This window comes from Typopeltis vanoorti, chromosome 10, assembly GCF_054136105.1.
Source record: "Typopeltis vanoorti isolate ZY-2024b chromosome 10, IOZ_Tvanoo_1.0, whole genome shotgun sequence".
Lineage (NCBI taxonomy): Eukaryota > Metazoa > Arthropoda > Arachnida > Uropygi > Thelyphonidae > Typopeltis > Typopeltis vanoorti.
Genome location: NC_143558.1, coordinates 76,814,470 through 76,834,193, shown reverse-complemented (window position 1 = coordinate 76,834,193; position 19,724 = coordinate 76,814,470). Strand labels below are relative to the sequence as shown.

The 19,724-nt window shown below is 37.2% G+C and overlaps 1 protein-coding gene across 3 annotated transcripts in view; it reads right to left on the bottom strand.

The window, feature by feature from the left end:
• The window catches only part of 7B2 (Secretogranin_V domain-containing protein 7B2), a 47,718-nt gene extending 31,680 nt beyond the window's left edge, over positions 1 to 16,038 (bottom strand). For all 3 annotated transcript variants that reach the window (XM_090399369.1, XM_090399368.1, XM_090399370.1), the window contains exon 1: positions 15,944 to 16,038. The gene's annotated coding sequence lies outside the window, so the exon portion shown is untranslated. The remainder of the gene's footprint in view (positions 1 to 15,943) is intronic.
• Positions 16,039 to 19,724: the final 3,686 nt, after the last annotated feature.

Here is a 19,724-nt window from a genome sequence, read left to right as displayed (position 1 = left end):
TGATAGACCACCCGAAGAAACACCCAGGTTTAATTCTAGTCGTTGACTAGAGGAACTTTTTTTAAAGTCTTTTTTCGATAGTTTCCCGAGTTACTCGATCTCTGGCAGTGATAAGTGGGTTTGTTCTCCCGTAAATTCGCCGACCTGGTTGTCGTATCCGCCCACCAGCCAAGAGGCTGCGGGTTCGAATCCCGCTAAGGTCATGGATGATTGTGATTGCCCTACTGACCAATTACCATATGTACTGCTGTGACATGTCCTGCCGCAGTATTACATTTGATATCTTTGTGGCATAGAAAAAATAAATCAAAAAATTAAAGATAGAAAGAAATTATATACTTGGTTTAATCCTTTATCCAAGTGTAAGCAAACAAAGTTTGCGCCTGAAGTATTTTCAGGACTGGGGTAACTCGTCACATCACTTGCCTTAGTATCACATAATGTAAAGTACGTAGTCGCAGGACATAAATCAGGCAGAGGGTGAAGCTTGACGCTTTATATATTCCCTGTTGTCTGTTTCGGGAGCAGTGATGGGAGAGATTTGTGAGCTATTTTAGCTTGCCCTAAGTGGGCAGAAGTGGTTACACGTCGTTGAGTGTTAGGATGGCTTTCGGTCTTTTATGTTTCCACTGGTCATTACGGTCATAGTTTCTGGTTTGTTGTATTAGTTGATTTGGATGCGTAGATGTCTGCATAAAGAATTTTTCTACTGTGGAGCGTAGTGGTGGAGAGATGTAGGGGGATATTTATGTCCCGGTGGATCTGGGCGTTCCTGATGAACCACGTTCCTGATGGCGTCCAGGATCATTCGCAGGCACTTGTTCTGTAGTCGTTGTAGCTTGAGGATGTTTGTCTTGGAGGTATGGCTCCAGGCTGGGGAGGCGTATATAACTGTAGGACGGATCACTCTCTTGTAGAGAAGAATTTTGTTTCTTGTGCTTAGTTTGCTGTGTCTGTTGATCAAGGGGTACAGCTGGGCGGTAACTTTTGAAGCTTGGGTGCATGTGCTCTTGATGTGGCTGTTGAAGCATAATCGTTTGTCGAGAAGTATTCCGAGGTATTTTGTTTCAGTTTTCCAGGGAATTTTAGAGTTGAACAGGGTGATGTTACCTTTGGGGGATGCTCGTCTTCTTGTGAAGAGTATCGTTGTGCTTTTCTGGGGGTTTAATTGTAGTCGCCAGTCTGTAAACCATTTTTCTAGATTCAGGATGGTGTCTTGTAGTTTTTTGATTCGAGATGTGGTTGGTGGGATATGGCTAGTATAGCCGTGTCATCTGCATAAAGAGTGATGGTGGATGTGACAGGATTTTGAGGGATGTCTGCCATATAGATGTTGAACAGGATCGAGGATAGCAGTGATCCTTGAGGAACTCCAGCGAGGATTTTCCGTTGGGTTGAGACTGTTTCATTGATTTTGACTTGCATCCTCCTGTTTGAGAGGTATGATTTAATCAGGTGTATCATGTTTAGTGGAATGTTTGTGATGATAAGTTTGTAGAGGAGGCCTTGGTGCCAGATCTTATCGAAGGCCTTTGAGATGTCTAGGAAGACGGCTCCGGCGTGCTGATTCCAATTAAATCCTGTGGTGATGTATTCTACCAGTCTGTGGATCTGTTTGTTGGTGCTGTGATTTTGACGGAAGCCAAATTGTTCTTGTGGAATGATATTTAGTTGTTTGACATGATTTTGGAGTCTGATGAGGATGATTTTCTCTGCTATTTTTCCTAAGTTGGACAGCAGCTGATGGGACGGTAATTTTCAGATAGGTGTGAGTCTTTGCCTGGTTTGTGAATTGGGATGATGTCAGCTATTTTCCATGACTGAGGGAAGTGCTGCCAGTTGAGGATGGAGTTTATGATGTTTATCAGATGTGCTATGGCTTTGCGTGGTAGTGCCTTGATGAATTTCTTAGTGATACCGTCGGGACCTGTGGCTTTTTTTGATCTTGAGGTGGTTGATGCCGATTATTTCGGTAGGTGAGGTAAGCATTATAGGGCTTGGATTGTCATCGGGATGATTTACTGTGAACTTGGCTTTACGATGGATCTTGTATACATGGGTGATGTTTAGGTTCTCATATGCAGGACTGCATTGTTTCTCTAGGTTTCTTGCTATGGATTCAGCTTTATCAGCATCTGTGTATGCATGGTGCTGTTCTGCTTGGAGATGGGGGAGGAATTTGCGCTTGTTCCTGAGGTTGTTTAAGAATTTCCATATGTAATGATCTGCTGTGGAGATGAGCTTGTTGTCCCATTGTTGATTCCCGTGGTTCTGGAAAGCTCAGATTTGTTTAGTCTGTTGAGGGCTGTTTTGTCCTGGGGAGCACGTGTGTTGTTGTATCTGTTTCTTTGTCTGTTTTTTTCCCCTTATTAAGTCCATGATTTCTTCCGGGAGACGGTTTTATTTGTGGGTAATCGTGGATACTGTGGCTGCTATTATGGCTTTATTGATTTGATTGGTGGGGTTGTTTATTGCCGTGTCTATTTCTTCCTTGGCTTTTATATGGGGAACCGGACCAATGTTCTGATAGCACTTTCCTAAGTTTCTCCCAGACAATGGAGGTTTGGGGGAGGTGACTGGTCTTTGTCCCCTAAGTGAAGAAGGATTGGGTTGTGATCTGATGATAATTCGTTCAGTGCTTGAATGCTTTACTGGTATTTGATGTTGTGTAGGATGGCGATGTCTAGGATGTCGGTTGTGCCAGTTGGGCTGTGGTGGGTTGGTTAGGTGGGTCCTGTTACGACAGCATTATTTAATCGTGTGTAGCTGAAGATGATACGGCCATTTTTATTTGTGGTTCTGCTGTTCCAGGAGGGATGTTTGGAGTTTAAGTCTCCAGCGACGATGATGGATTCATTTATACCCAGTCCAAGTCAGAAAATAGCAGGGTCTTAGCAGGGGAGTTGCAGGCGGTGTAGATTTTAAGTCTTCCAGTTGAGTTTGTGTGGACTTCGACACCGGTGAGTTCTAGGTTGGAGGTTGGGTATTCCATTGTGCCTGATGGAGTTCCTGATAAATATGGCTGTAACACCACCTCTGTACTCCAGTCGGTCATTTCTATACAGTGTGTAGACTATCAGTTTTGGATTGTCTGCAAGTCTTAGATGAGTTTCATTAATTAGGATGATGTCGGGGTTGTATCTGTGAGAGAATTCTTGATGCTCCAATGTCTTGTTTTTTAGGCCATTTGCGTTCCAAGCGGCGATCTGTAGTGAGTCTGGAGTAATCTAGTTTTATTCATTAACAAGCATTGATAAGATGGTTTGATGTTCTTTTAGAAATCTTTTTGTGGAGTTTAGTGAAGGGTTTGACTTACTGAAGTCTTGAAGCATGTTTGCCAATAAGGCTGTTGTCATCTTTGGAAGAATTTGGTCCTGCTGGATATCTTTGGATGGGCGGGCAACTGAGGGAGACGTCGACTCTGGTGCCTGTGGGCAGAGTTGAGAGATCTGTTTCCTTTTGTCTGTTTTGTTCTTAGGGTAGTGACTGCAGCCTCTGTAGTTTGCCGGGTGGTGGGACCCTGCAGTTCGCGCATTTGGCTGGTGAGATCCTGGGTTTTGAGCAGGTTGCTGTGGGGTGGTTTTGTCCACATTTGAGTCATTTGTAGTCTGCTCTGCAGAGTTTCTTTGCGTGTCCGTATTTCTCACATCTGTGGCACTGGCCCGACGAGGCTCTTTTCCTTAGTGGTTCAGTTGTGATTTTCAGACCAGAGATCGTTGTTATGTTGTATATGTTCTTGTGTGTGTGTGTTAGGTATCTCTACGAGTACTAGGGGCATTGGACTCTTGTCGGCCCGTAACATTCTGCTAAACTTGACAGGTGGGAGATCGTGGAGGCGGAGGTCTTCAGTTATTTCATCTGTGCAGATGTTTTCTGTTACTCCCCTGAGTACAACTTTTAGGTTTTTCTCTGACTTCAGTGAGTAAGTGTGATATTTAATGTCTAACTCATCCATGATTTTTGTGAGGTGTCTGTAGTCGCCTACTGTGGCAGACCGGATTTTAACTCCGTCGTCTACGTTTTTTGCCCATGAATAGCAATTTGGTGGTTTTGCATAATAGGCCTGAGGGCCGTCCATCGTTCTTTTCCCCGTAGTACAATTGGCGGGACTTTTTCATTGTTGGGTGTGGGGAGGTCAGTGTTGGGGCATCTTCTTCCATCCCCTCGTTTACCTGAGTCTCCGCTGTTTTACGCTTTTTTCGAGCATGGGTTTCTGTATGGTCTTTTGGTGTGGGAGCAGAGATTATCAGGTTCATCTTCCCTTCTTCCCCTAGTGTTGAGTTGTCCCCTTCTGTGGAGTCATCTGTCACTGAATATAGGTTTAGAAACCCTGGCCACTCTACCTCAAAATTTTCAAGTTTTTTGAGGAAGTCGAGCGCCAGCTTCTTATCCAGAGATTGGAAAAAGTTGGGGGGACTTAAACTGTTCATGTTTAAAAGTATTCAAATATGCTTACCTGAGAAATATATATAATGGCGAAGAGAACAGGAAAGGGCCAGAAAATTGCATCAAAAGTCAAAGTCTTACCTTGTACTCCACTATCAAAGAAGATTCACAAAATCTAAAACTCACTAATCACCACTGAAATCAAAAACATTCTTCGCAACAACAACCATCATGCCGGTCTCCATTCAAAACTCAGAATCACTCCCTTAATCATAATCCAAGTACGTAGTCGTCGCATTATGGTAAAGTCATATTTTCATATACGAGTAGCCAAAAGGTGTCACACCCTATTATTAAAATACTCTGAATTAGAGGTAGTTATAAGTTTTTTTCACTTGGTTATACTATAAATTAATGATACCAAGAAACTATATACTTGTTTACTTCAAGCGAAAACTTTGTTTGCTTACACTTGGATAAACGAACCGAGTATATAATTTCTTGGTATCTTTAATTTATAGTATAACCAAGTGAAAAAACTTGCAACAACCACCTCACTATTTTAATAATACGGTGTGACACCTTTTGACTACTCATGTATGAAAATATGACTTGAGCATTATTTCAAGCTTAGTATCACCTCTGGGTCTGGCTGCCACCGATGAGACTTTAATGAAGCTCGAAACTGTTCTGGGTAGTGACCCTTCCCATAATGCATAGTATTATGCATACCCGTATGGATATGTGCTTTGCCTTATGGGATACTAAGGCAAGTGATGTGAAGTCATCAGCTTCTATATACGACTTGCCCCAGTCCTGAAAATACTTCATTTGCTAACATTGTTTGCTTACACTTGGATAAAGGATTAAACCAAGTATATAATTTCTTGGTATATTTAATTTATAGTAAAACTAAGTAAAAAAAAAAACTTCCAACAAAGAATAAATCAAATCAAATCCCATGAACTGAAGAAAATCAATCATAGACTCTACACTGTTTTTAGATCATGACATACCATGCTAGCAACGTGATGGCAGCATTTCTTTGCCAGGTCCTTCACTGGATGGGACTTAAAATTAGTGATAGTTTTGGGCCTTTGGGCCAGCTATCTCTGATTGGCTAGCGGTGAAGATTATACTGCCCACTCAGTCTCCAAACAAATAAGGCTAAAACTGCCTTGCATACACCCTATAACGTAATAAAAGGCGCTAGCTGATTTTTTTAAACTTTAAAATTAGTTTTTCTTCTTCAGAGAAGAATTCCCAACTTTCATTATTGTTAAGGTTTTCGAGTTTTGATTTAATTTTCAAAACAAGTGATATATAAATTCGCCTTACCCTGTTTTTTTCTTTCCTTTTGTTTCCTTATTTTAAATACTCCACTCTGAATTACAGCTTTCTGCCGAAATTCAATGCGTACAAAATGAAGCTTTCAACGACCTTGCGCGCTCAGCACGCACGTACACACACACACACACACACACACACACACACACACACACACACACACACACACACAGTTAATACCTTTTCTCTTTTCACAAAATGCGCATGCTGATAACCGATAAAGGACTGACATGCTACATAGTAATTGACGCCTTCGCGGATTGTGACTGTAAATTGTGACTGTATTGTAAAATTTATTTGTTAAAACTTTGCTTTTCTGAAATTAAGAAATTATGTTCAATGCCTTCCTCAAGGAAAGAAAATATGAAATGAAAAGCACTAAACTTAGCTTTGACTCAGGAAATGACAACTAATTACTGTATCTAATATTAGTAAATATCACGAAATTTAATTACTAAACTTAATTGATGCTATTTTGATGAAAAAAAAAAACTTTTCTCCTTGCCTGTCGGCCACAGTTGCCGATTTCCGATCTGTATTGTTTCTTTTCTACTGATAAAAAGATAGTTTATTTATTTATTTTTTCATTCCCTTTGTTTCGTTTTTTTGTAACCAATGATTGCGGTCTTTTGTCGGAGACCGTAATTGGGCAATGAGCTTTCATTTGAATTGGATGTTTTAGGAAATTTAATCCGAATATAGCATGGAAAGGTTGGATGAACTTGAGAAGTTAATTTTAATATTTACCGGGCATATTGATTAGTTCAGCATCGAGGACTGCTCAGTAAACTGCATACTGTGGTCTGCTTTTTCCTTGTGTGATTGGGTAACTAGTTTCGCTCTCTCCCTCCCTTTCTATTTCTTTCTCTCTGGGTGCATGTATACCCAGAGCACGATTGCTGCCATTGTTTTGACTTTCTTGCTGTCTTCACCGTGGTTATTTCTTGTTTTCTATATATCTACCAAGCAAATATTGAAAATTATTCACATAATTTTAGCCATAAAAGTTAGTGATTTACATTCTGTCTTCCAAATCTAAATTTAATTTCCTGAATATTTAGATATGCTCGTAACATGTCACAGAGATTTCCTACAAACGGGTTAATAAATGAATTAAGGCTAACTTCGAAAAAAAACCCACTTAAACTATTGTATTGCTCCTACACTAAATTTTATTATCTATGAAATCATTTTACGAAAAAGCAAACGAAAAAAGACATAAGTAGAGGTTTTTTGACTAGATGACTTAAATTCACCAACACAAAATAAGTTTTACTAACTCATGATTATTATGAATATTATTACGAGTACTGAATACTCATAATACTCGTGTATTACGAGTATTCAGTTACGCATGTAACTACATTAGCAGGAAATTTAATTTTTCAGTAAATTTATGGGAATTGTTAAAATTTTTATACCCTTCATGTATTTTTTGTATTATTGCTAATTAAACAGTTCCGTACATACAATGCTTGGAAAGAAGTCAATGGACACCATAATGTGAGCGACAAGCAGCCATGCGGCCCATCCTTAATAAGATGTAGGACCTCCCTTCGCTGCGATGGCTGCAGCAATCCAACGGGACATACTTTCTATACGAGTACAATAGCGATCAATGGGAATTGTAGACCATTCTTCCTACAGGCATGTAACGAGGTACTGGACGTTCCAGTTCAACCCAGAGATGTTCAATAAAGTTGGAATCAGGGCTCTGTGGAGGTCAATCAAGTGTGGTGACGTTCATGTCCACAAACCACACAGTTACAGACACAGCCATATGACATTGTCTTGCTGAAATAGACAATGGTCAGTTTTGTAGAAACACCACAGACAGAGGTGTAGCCAGGGGGGGGGGGAGGTCTGCCCCGGGCGGTACTTTTAACCTTTTTGAACTTTTGCAGCTAATTCTAAAATACACTCTCCAGAACTCATTTCCAAATATTGTAATACTACTGCGAAATTTCTTCACAATTGTTGTGTTTCTAGTTGTGAGAGGAGTTTTTCTAAATAAAATTGATTACGAATTACTTGCATTACTATGAAATAGTCTTCGCCAATGTCATCGACGATTTTGCTAACAGAAAAGTAAGAAAAATAACATTTTAGAATGTTGAAATTAAAGTTTTACTTAAAAAATAAACATAGTGTTTTAATTTATTTTCCTATACGACGTTTTGACTTTTTGTAGTATTTTTGGTGTATATCGAGAGGGGCAGAAAACTCAGGGACCTCTCCGGGCGAAAAAAGCTCTAGCTACACCACTGACCACGGAGTAGGAAGCATTGCATTATCCAGAATGCCCAGATACCTTTCGGAATTCAGTGTTCGTGGCCCAACCAGGAAATGCAAAACCAAACTGAGTTGGGATTGCACTCTGGTAAGAGACGTTTTCCAGGCATCCGCCACACCCACACCCGTCCATCTGCTCAGTAGAGGGTGTAGCAGGATTCGTCGCTCCATAACACAGCTTTCCTAGCTTCCACACGTACCACTGCACATTCTCTTTGCACCACTGAAGACGATGCTACATGTTGGTTCAGTAATGTGGGGCTTGCATGCGGTCCTACTATGGAAACCCATGTTGCGAGCCTCGGTTCTAAATGTTTTTTGCAGCTTTGTGTTTCCACTCGATGTCGGGAACTCCGCATTCGACGTGTTAGACGACAAACGGCGATTTTTACATATTATCCTTCGTAGCACTTTATGGTCACATTCGGTGAGTGTGGTGGGTCGTGAGACCCATTGCGGGTCTCAGTTGCAGTTGACTCCTTGCACTTCCATCTCAGTATAGTATGGTACCACTGTTTGTTGACCTGGGGGTGACCTAATTTGTCAACAGTTTGCTGAACAGATAAGCCTGCAACATGGTATTCTATGACAACACCTCTTTCAAATTCCGTCAGTTCTCTTCTTGCTGCAGTTTCACCCGGACACAGATGCACTGACCTGGGAGCATCATATTCCTTCAATTTATACGAGCTACAAACACGTGACTCGTTACATCGCACGAAGCATCTTGTCCATGGGGGTTTGCTGACTAACGAGTTTTCAGAAATCAGTTATTTCTAACCAGTATGTTTCATTTTTATAGCAACCTATCTTTCTTAATTTTTCTAATTTTTATAATTTCTGACATAATGAAACATGAAATTTTAAATCATTAGATATTGGAAAGATTGCATTTTAAATGTTTCATGAATTCAAATGGAATTCTTGATTATCGTGAAATAAGGACACCATATTTTTAATGAATAAATTGAATGATCATAATACAGTATCTAATATCTATAACAGTATGTAGGCGAATGGTATCTATAACAGTATGTTAGCTCTGCCACAGATGACCTCCAGCGGACCCTGGATAGGTTTGTAGCTTTTTGTGCAGAAGCTGGCATGAAGATCAGTGTGGCCAAAACGGAAACATTTGTGATCCCAAGACAACCATCCCAGTGCGCTCTACATGTGAGTGGATTCCCACTGAGGCAGGTGGAGACGTTGAAATACCTTGGGTCCATATTCACGAGTGATGGAAAGTGGGAGTAGAGCTAGATACTCGAATTGGATCAACAAGCGCAATATTTCGGGAGCTTGGCCGTTCGGTAGTATTGAAGCGGGAGTTAAGCCAGAAGACAAAGCTGACTGTCTTCAACGCAGTCTATGTTCCCATCCTCACCTATGGTCATGAAAGCTGGGTCATGACCGAAAGAATGCGGACGCGAATCCAAGCGGCTGAAATGAGGTTCCTTCGAAGGGTTGCGGGGGCTGACAAAACTCGATAGGATCAGAAGCTCTGCAATTCCGGAAATCCTCAATGTTCAACTGCTGCTTCTCCGTGTTGAGAGGTCACAGCTACGATGGTACGGGCACCTATCAGAATGCCACAGGAGAGACTCCCCAGCAGGCCCCCTTTGCCAAAGATGGGAGGCCACGGGGAAGGCCAAGGACTCGCTGAGTAAGCTATATCCAAAACCTTCGGTGGACACTTCTGGAAGTCCCACCAGAACACCTGAGCTTGGTAGCGGAGGATGGTGACAATTGAAAGTCCTTCTTGCAGCTGCTTCCTCCACAACCCAATTAGGAAAGGTGGGCCTTGAAGGTGGATGGATGGATGGATGGATGGATGGATATATTACAATAAGAACCATTTGGCTAAAATACATTTTACGGCATTTATTTAGCTCATGAAGTGTAATTCACGCTTTCAGGTTCATTTATTTCTAAGCAATAAAATTACCATACAATAAAAATATTTTGCCATAAAATTACCTTATTTTCTTTATTAACTCGCAAGTTCTTAGGTAGTCTCATTTATTGTAATTCATTGGTAATCAGTGATTATTCCTAAAATAAAGTAGAACTATACCTTAGAAATATGAATATCTGTTTTCCGAATTTGAGGTTAAATGCCATGGAAGAAAAGAGTATGAAAAGGCTACAGAATATAGGCATACCTTCTATATAATAATTTAGTATAACAATGTTCTTTGCACTACAAACGTTTCTTTCCTAATGTCGAGTTTTCTCATTTCTATTTCGTTCGCACACCAGCTCTGCAGTCATCTTGCTACGTCTTGTTTACTAATATATTTTGAAATAAATTTTATTTTGTAGCATTTTCATGGTTTCATTTTTATTTTTATTACTTATTTTAAATCGCACTAAGATGATTTATTTACAACTAGCCTGCATCTGATTTTAAGTGATGTTAATTTGTGTTAATTCATTTTTATGCAGTATATATTTATTCGTATGTTTCTATTTGAAGCTTAGTTTTATATTTGTAACCAAAAATCAATCTCGAAATAGTGCAGATAGCAAAAGCTATTTTTTATTTTTATTTTTTGTAAAATATAATAGTTTCTACGATAATATTTCTAGAGACTTATAAGGCTTTTCTCCATGTTGTTTGAGAAATAGAGATCTCTCGAGAGGTCGCAAAACAAAAGAAAAACATAGGAAGGAAAGAGCTAGTTGGCCGGTACATAGTATTGGGTGAAGGATGTCAAACATTCCTTGGAAGCAAAGCTCATAGCGGAGCTTTTTCTTCACAGAATCTGCTCGAAACGAGTGTTGCTGAACACTTGAGAAACAGTAAAATTTATAATTTTTTATCAAAGTTATCAGCCGTATCGTGGTGTACTCTAATTCATCATTTCAGACATCTTGAAAGCTTTTCTTAGTTTTGGGCAGTGACAGCGAATGATAGCATTGTAATACTAAAACCTATAGATTATTTGCTAAAGAAGCACCCCTTGTATTAAATCATTGGCTTTTATTGCGGTTAAACATGAATGATATGCGTTCAAACATACATTGAAAAAGAAATTATATGAAAAAGGTAATTTTTGGCATACCTTTGGAGGATCCTCGTGTTTTCCTTAAAATTTTCGATGAAACAACATCGGGAAATATAAAATCGGTAAAAATATAATCTGAACTCTTAAAGCAATAATGAGCTATAAAAGGAGATTAAAGACCATCACTTGGATTAAAGATGAATTAGAGCTTTCTTCAGAAGAGAATAGAGCCTCCGTAGCTCAGTATAGATGAAGCCCTTTTGTTGGAAAGACCTGGGTTCGATTCCCGTCAGTGACGTGAGGAACCTTTGTCTGGTCTCTTTCGACTAAAGGTAAGTTAGCCGGTCTCCTACGGAGGTAGGAGGTTTTTTCGCCCGGAAACTCGGGTTTTTCGTTCCCTCAGAACAGGCAAATCTGCCCCCTGGACACACACATGGATTACAGTCATGAATACGTCCCAGCCGTATGCCGGTCCCGAGCCCGGATAAAATTTGGGGGGGGGGGGAGCAATGGTGAACTACCCTGTAAAAATCTCACCAGGGATACTTTGTGAGCAATACCAACAAAAGTCACCTACGGTGGGAAACGACTGAAAGGGAAAATCAGTCAGTCAGAAGATAATAGAGTAAAGATTAAAAATTATGGAAATTAAAAACAGAGGAATATATAAAATGGTGCCATGGTGGACTCATTTGAAGAATTAACAACTGAAAATTAAAAATAGGACATAAAAAAAAAACAATCTCACATTCTTAGGCCGTTCTGAATAGATGCAGATTTGGAAACACTTGAGGGGGAATGAAAGTTATTCCAGAGAGTTGATGTGGATAGCATGAATGAATAAGAAATCAAGGAAAAGAACACGCAGGTTTGTAAATATTGACAGTTTGCGACTGAAGTCAATGGGAATAATGAGTAGATCTGTTTCAGTTTTATAGGCTTTTCGGAAGGTAGAGGACTGAGGAGTGTCAGTTAGTTGAACAGCGCTGATAGAAGTATTTAGAGAATATAGATAATGGCATCAGGCCATTTTGTGAGATAACGGTCGGAGTAAGTTGCGAGAAGAGTCATCAATTGGCTGAAATTTCCTCTTCCAGATTTTAGAGAGGTTATTGGTGCACTTGTTCAAATGTGAAAATAGTATTTCGTAGTCGGATTTGGAATTTGAACAGTGTTAGCAGCCTGACAGGTGATAAATAACGTTCTAAGTTCTCGAAAAGTGCGCTAAGGTTTTTTGAACACTGAGGAGACTACGGAGATAATATGTTTGTGCCAAAAAAGCTAACTGTTATCTAAGAAAAGAGACCTGGTATAGGTATTATTTAAAAAGCTATGGAGGTGATTTCAGATATTGTCCTCGCCTCATGAAATATCCCATGGTATTTAAATTATTGATATGGAGAAAATAATCCGCTGAGCACTTCAAAATTTGAGAAAGTAGGGTGAAAGAGGTGCACTGTCGTCATCAAAACTGTTCTCTGGGTTTGGAATCGGGCTATTTTATATAGGAGAACGAAGTAGGCGGAAGAACAGAGCTCTGGAAAACTCTTACAATTGGTGGAGAAATATGAAAGAGGAAATCCGTCAATGATGACATAGAGAGTGAATATCCACGATGGAAACTGGCTACCCAATCAAAAAAGAGACCATAATATGACAGAGTTTTATCTCTTACTTCGAAATATCATATAAAAATGGATATTTTAACATTTATCATTCATTCGTGTCATTTGAGCGATGACATAAGCGTTGTAATTATTAATGCTCGAAATGGACAGAAGCGTTTGAAATTTTATGTAATGTTTCTCATACAATTCCAATTATTCAGAACTCCTTTCATTAGGACCTAGATTCGAAACTAAAAAAGGCACCAAGTGAACGACATCAAAGAAGACAACGTTTTTGTTCTTGCTAGTTCATTATGGTAATTCACTAATTTCGAAATTCGCTTCAGTTTATATTCTGTGTTCCACGTGACAATACACCAATCGAGGGCGAATGAATTCTTCGCCTTTTTTTTTTCTTTGGGATGTTTGCCCTTCTCAAATTACGTTGAAGTTCTTCTGAGACCTGTTTTTGTTATTATCCTGACAGGCATCACCGTTTACACTTTTTAACACATTGGCCTTGATTTCAAATTCGTGTCATTTTCGTTAATGCTGTACTGTTTAAGTTTAAGGGAAATGGTAAATCCCGTATTATTCTACAGCCGGATAAGAAACTCGGATCGAAATCCTAGAGTTTCATGCCGAAAAAACTATCGGCGAGCCCAAGTGTAAATAATCACTTGGGTAGTACAACACCAGGGCAACTCGGAGCAAAGGTGGAGCAAGATCCATCACTATCCTTAATATTCTCTCATAATGTAAAACGCAGCTCCTAGGAGATGTATTACTGTTTTACATTATGAGAAGAGGTCACTACCCAGACCGGTTTCAGCCCTTTTTGAGGTCTCATCAGTGAGTAGGTAGACCTGAAATATCAAGCTTTTAAGTGAACCGAACTTACAAATACCTCTACTAACGAATTGCTGAACTGGTGTACTTATATATTGTTATTACTACGATAACAAGCAAAAAGGCTATTTTACCGGCGACATAAGTTAAGTTTAAGGGAGATGGTAAATCCCGTATTATTCTACAGCCGGGTAAGAAACTCGGATCGAAATCTTAGAGTTTCATGCCGAAAAAACTATCGGCGAGCCCAAGTGTAAGTAATCACTTGGGTAGTACAACACCAGGGCAACTCGGAGCAATTATATACTGTAGTGTTTATTTATTTATTTTTATTACTGCTTCCTAGCAGTCTTGAGTGTAATGCAGTGAATGCTAAGGTACAGGGGTACCAAGTTTTTACAGCCTTTCTGAAATTAATTGAGTTTTATTATTTTTATTGTTACTTACAGTGGATTATTTTAAAATTCCCCATCTAAAACAGCCGGCATACTCTGTCTGCATTAAAAGGCAAACAGGTGAAATATACATTATAACCAGTATTATGAAAAAAAAAATTCCAAGTCTTGACAGTATAAAGTTATTGAGAAAGAACTAAACAATCTCAGCGTTCTTCTTTCTAAAAGAAGATTGAGCCTTGTTTATAAATATTTTGCGTATATGCGCAAGTAACTAAGATTGATATTTGTTATTACATTATGATTGCCATTTATGTATATTTTCAGGAGAATATTTCTGTTTACATTGGCTAAAAACAGTGTAACCATCTGTCCAAGACTGACTTTCTTAGCCTGCGCTATTCTATTTTACAGTGGACAACTTCATTTTTTATTATTGGTGCTGGCTGAGCACGGCGTGTATATATATGAGAGAGAGTATTATCTTTTTTTATCTGTCTACTAAGTACATAATTATGTGTTATGATATGACAATTGAGAGGACAATTAGATGTTTGACTAATAGATGAAAATCGGGTGTGTTTTGACACTATTTTGTTACCGCAGTAATTTCCCCTTGATTTATATATCACAATGAGTGGTCTGTTGTAACCAAGTAACTTTGCGTTTTTTATTTCCATGAAAAGGCGGAAACTTAGAGGACATTTATAGCCATTGATAGGATAAATTAATGTCTTATAAACCTTATTTTGGTAATAATCGACAGGTTAATCCTACCTGTAGAGTCTGTGAGAGTTGTCTGTTCTGCAGTAAGGGAAAATTTAATATTTTTAAGTTTCTCTCTAAAAATAATAAAAAAAAATTGTTTATCCTAAGAAAATATTGCATTATTTCTGATGAAAACACAGTGAATCATGATTTATGAAAATTTCCGCACAATAGGTCCCCTGATTTTTGTCTCTCCTTTAGCAAACAGGAGATGAACGCATATGGAATATTATTATCACGAATAAGTAGTTAGTGTAAGGTTAGAGAAATTATATTGTACAATATATCTTATATTTTAAAGAATCTAGAATAGTTCTTACTCAGCATGCGCGTTTTGTTTTGGCATACCTCTTTCCTTATATCTGTGTTTTCTGTTGAGTTTCATGTGGATGTTCTGTCTCTACCCTTCCCTATGGGTCACTCGTTAAAACCTGCTGAAAGCTACTGTGAAGTAGTAGTGGTAGTAATGTTTTATTATTAGTATGATAAAACTATAACTGACATCTACAACGTGGAACTTTTTAAATAGATTTTTAGTTATTCGCATAACGTGTGTTTGCATGATATTAATTGTCATAGTAAGCTATATTTCTATTTTCGCACTTATATTTTGACAAAATGCATTATATAGTGATAAACAGTGTATATATATATATATATATATATATATATATATATATATATATATATATATATATATATATATATATGCCATATGGAATCCAATCCTTAACTATTTATTTCATTATGGAAATATTAATTGCACGCAGTCAATGTGCGAGAGAGGGAGAGAGACAACTGACTGATGACGTCACACCTGCTGTTCTGCACACAGTCTGAAAGTCGTCTAGTTTTCTTCTTATTGATAATTACTATGTATTTAATATGTTAGAATTATCACTTATATCAACATTTTGCATTGACTTTATGAAGAAAACAAATATAGAAACTTCTAAAGGGTTCATAACCATATTGTAGTACCATTCCTATTTTACATATTACATAACTGACTACAGTTTTTATGGACTTTTGCTAATGGCAATTTTTTCATCTTTAACAGAATCTATTCATGAATATGATTTTGTGTAGAAAACATTTTGTTCGCTTTTCATAAAAATATCCCTATTAAGTAATCCCTCCTGTTGAAAATGTTCGTAGTATACTAAACTATGAAGTCAGTCGATCGCTATATCCTTATAGTATATCTACGCTATATTTGCATCTTTAATTAGTTATATACATATATAATTTCTTCACAATAAGTTAAAGTATTAATAAACAACAAACTCACCTGTATTCAGCAATGTTATGTTACTGGATTTCGCAGAATCCTCGCGCCGCTAAAGATGGCGTACAGTAAGTAGAATACAGGAAGCTGCAGCGCCCTACGTCACAATTAATCGATAATGCAGCAGGACGAATGTCACTGAGCTACGCTAGCGGTGTTAACAACTACGTCAAAGCAGCTTAGGACGCAGGAATGATCAGTATACTCTACTAACATTCAAGGGGGAAATCTAGTTCCTGCTTTTAGGCCCACCTTCATTTAAATGCCGCACATTTACACGCTAACTTATCATCATCCTTTATTACGAGACGAAAACCATGCGGGTCATATATGGGAGGCCTTTGTTGTTCTTTAATTATGTCGCTTGCTAGCAGACGATATTTACCACCCGTGTTCTAAACAGGCTTCGTACACCGATGCAGAGTAGATTAGATCCATACGCGAAGAAAGGATGTCTGATAATGAATCAGCTCACTCTGGGGGGTGCAGTGAAGGTGGTAGTTTATTCATTTAGTTGGCAAAATTTGTATATAAAGTGAGTTTGAATGGCGGGTGTGTCCCATAGGAGTTTTATTAGGAATAAAACCATCTCTGCGTGTATTTGACCTTTCCAAGCATTGAATATCCCAAGTTGTGAGTTGACACTGACATTGTTATAAAGGTCTACTGTAATGAACTTCTATTATTAATTAATAGTGATCTGACCTTTTATTTTCTTTAACGACTTTCTCTTATCTCTATGTAGACATTCAGCTGAAATTTCATTTTCTTGCAATAAACTGAGCCAGCCGAGATTTTTTCTTGCTCTTGGGAACAATTGAAACTTCAGCGGTTGTTCTGATAAATTATGCTCACAGGGAAACAAATGACAACATTGTCACTTTGTTTGAACACTTGCAAATATTAAATCAAGAATTTCATGCCGGAATTCAACTTTCTACGATGTTTTATATCTGTTGAACAGACACTACGTTTACATGCTTTAGCAATGTAATATATTTTATTTTTTTGTTTCTCTTGGAAGTAATAATTTAATTTATATTTTAGTTATAGTCTATACATCAACATTTAAATAATTGAAAATGTTTTCTAAAATTCTATAAAAAACATACTTCCTTTAACTGTTCTGTAGTAATGATATACTGCATTATGATAAACATCTCTCAAGCAATTATTATTAGCATACTGTCACACTGAATACTCTTGTTTTACGAATGAAGAAAATTTACACATTATTAGTCTCCAATTAAGGCTTCTTCGAATTAAATACTTTATTTAAGACTAATTTCATAGAATACCTTTCACTCACTTCTTTTCAGGCAGAAGCATATCATCACCCTATTTTTTTTATAAACTGTGCTTATGGCTACGTTTCCAAATACAAAATATGATTTCTTTTATTTCTGTACGATTGGACAGAACTAAAATAAAAATTTAAGCAGAAACACAGTTTCATTTTCATTATACGCCATTAAAATAATATAGTAAATAAACTCTTACTAAATTCAGCATTCTTAAAAATATGTACAATCACTTCAAACTATACATTAACCCAGAGTGTCTCTAGCTATTAGCACTTCTAAAAATCATCATTTTCATGTAGGATACGGACTTCGCGCTAAAAAAATCAAAATTGAAATTAAAAATTTATTAACACTGAAGAATTAGTACAAATACATATATAATGCAATAGTGATCCAACAAGTATTTAGAACAATATAAGTGATAATAGCAGATAGTAAAAGTAATAATTATATTTTAAAAAATGTACAATTAATATTCGAGTGATGATATGGAGATTGATAAGTTAAAGAAAAGACTTAGGAATAAAGAACAGAAAATGAAAATTGACTAGAAGGAACTATACAATGTGTGTGTAACCAAGGGCCATAGCCATGCTGGTTACTATAAAAATGCAAATAAAATAGTAGGCGTTACACTCTCTATAAAATAAAACCATTGTATCCATGAGGGTACACGTAAGATACAGCATATAACTGAGGCATAACATGTAACATTTAGAGTAATTTCCTATAATATGCGTAATATTTAGTCCCATAAGGTAGTCTCTCAATCTTTTTCTAACCACGTATTCTTGATGTTACAGACTATTTCGTTAGACAATTTATTCTAGCTGCTTGTTTCTAATTGCTCAAAACGTGTGAAAATTTCTTTGTATTACGAACTACCAACAAGTTCCACATAATCTCATTGTTATTTCTTACATATAGTTTAGTTTCTGTAATGACAAAACGGTCACTAGTTGAATATGCGAAGAGATCGGTAATAGCTTTGATTATTCTATTTTGAATTTGTATCAAAGGAAGCAGATTGCTGCAGCAATCTCAACCCCAACAGGCAATATCATACAGCAGTGTAGACTTTACCCATGAACAGTATAAATCATATTAAAAATTGTATTTTTTTACAAATACAGAAGAACACGTATATCAACTGTTATTATGCAGGAACGTTCTGTAATTAGCAGCGAAATTTAACTCCGGTGCTTAATGATCTTATGAGGGTCTTCCAGATATCAGTTAGAATTAAACCTTGATTTCTGTTGAGGTTGTGTTTAGAAACGCTCCATGCCTATTTAAAAGATTTCCGCTCCCGAAACATAAAAGAAGCTATAGCAGTCATCCGTTCTAAACGCAACCTCAATAACCGCAAACCTTAATGAAAATCAAGGTTTAATTCTAGCTGATATTTGGAAGACCCTCATAAGATCATTAAGCACGCCAGAATTAAATTTCGCTGCTAATTACAGAACGTTCCTGCATAACAACAGCTGATATCATACCCGCTCCATGCGTTTGATGTACGCGATCTTCTGTATTTGTTAAAAAAATATACAATTGTATTTGTTTATTCCTTCAGGAACAGTTTAAATTGTTTTGTATCTCTTTTATACACCCTGATGAAGCCAGACAGCTAAGTTGGCGAAACTTTTTTTTTTTTTTTTTTTACTTAGTATCAATTATTAAAATCCTTCGGCCAATATACAACCCAGTTTATATTAATTTCTTTAATTTCTTGTATAGATATTTAGTTTTATCGGTATTAATTTAAGGGCGTTATTGCTAAAAAAAAATGCGTATACTCTTATTATTTAATGATACTAAGTATTGTGGTTTCCGCGGCTGCCAAGCGTATCCAACTGCGCTTTGCAACTAACAGACTATACTGTGACAACCCAAATAAAATAACAGACATTACTAAACCTTCTATGATACTTTTGTGAATAAAAGTGTAAAATACTCTGCATATCAGTTCAAAACAAATGCTGGAGTAAGATGAGGATGCAACCTATCATTAGATTTATCTAGTTTGATTTTTGAGAACGAATTGTCATTGGTCGTCGACTACGAAGATTCCAAAATAAATATTATGATATTATTTATACTTAATAAATTTGAAAATTTGCAGAAGATAACTTCTTATTTCAAACTCAAAAGAAAATTTATGGAGTAGAGATAACGTCAAGATGCAAAAGACTTGAACTATATCTCAGTCTAAAAAATGTATATGCATTAAGAAAGATACAGTATAGAAGAAATATAAATAATATAGATAAAATAGGACTTGAACAAAATTAACTATAACGAGACATGAACATGAAACGTAGGTAAACCCTTTCTGCCTTTGGCACGATTATACGAGTTCGCAAAATCTAAATATTCCAGAATAAGGAACAAATTAAAGATGTATTAAAAGATAGTTGTTAGAGCAGAAATGAGTTGACTCAGAAATATGCAAGGAGTAACCAAAATAGATTTAAGCT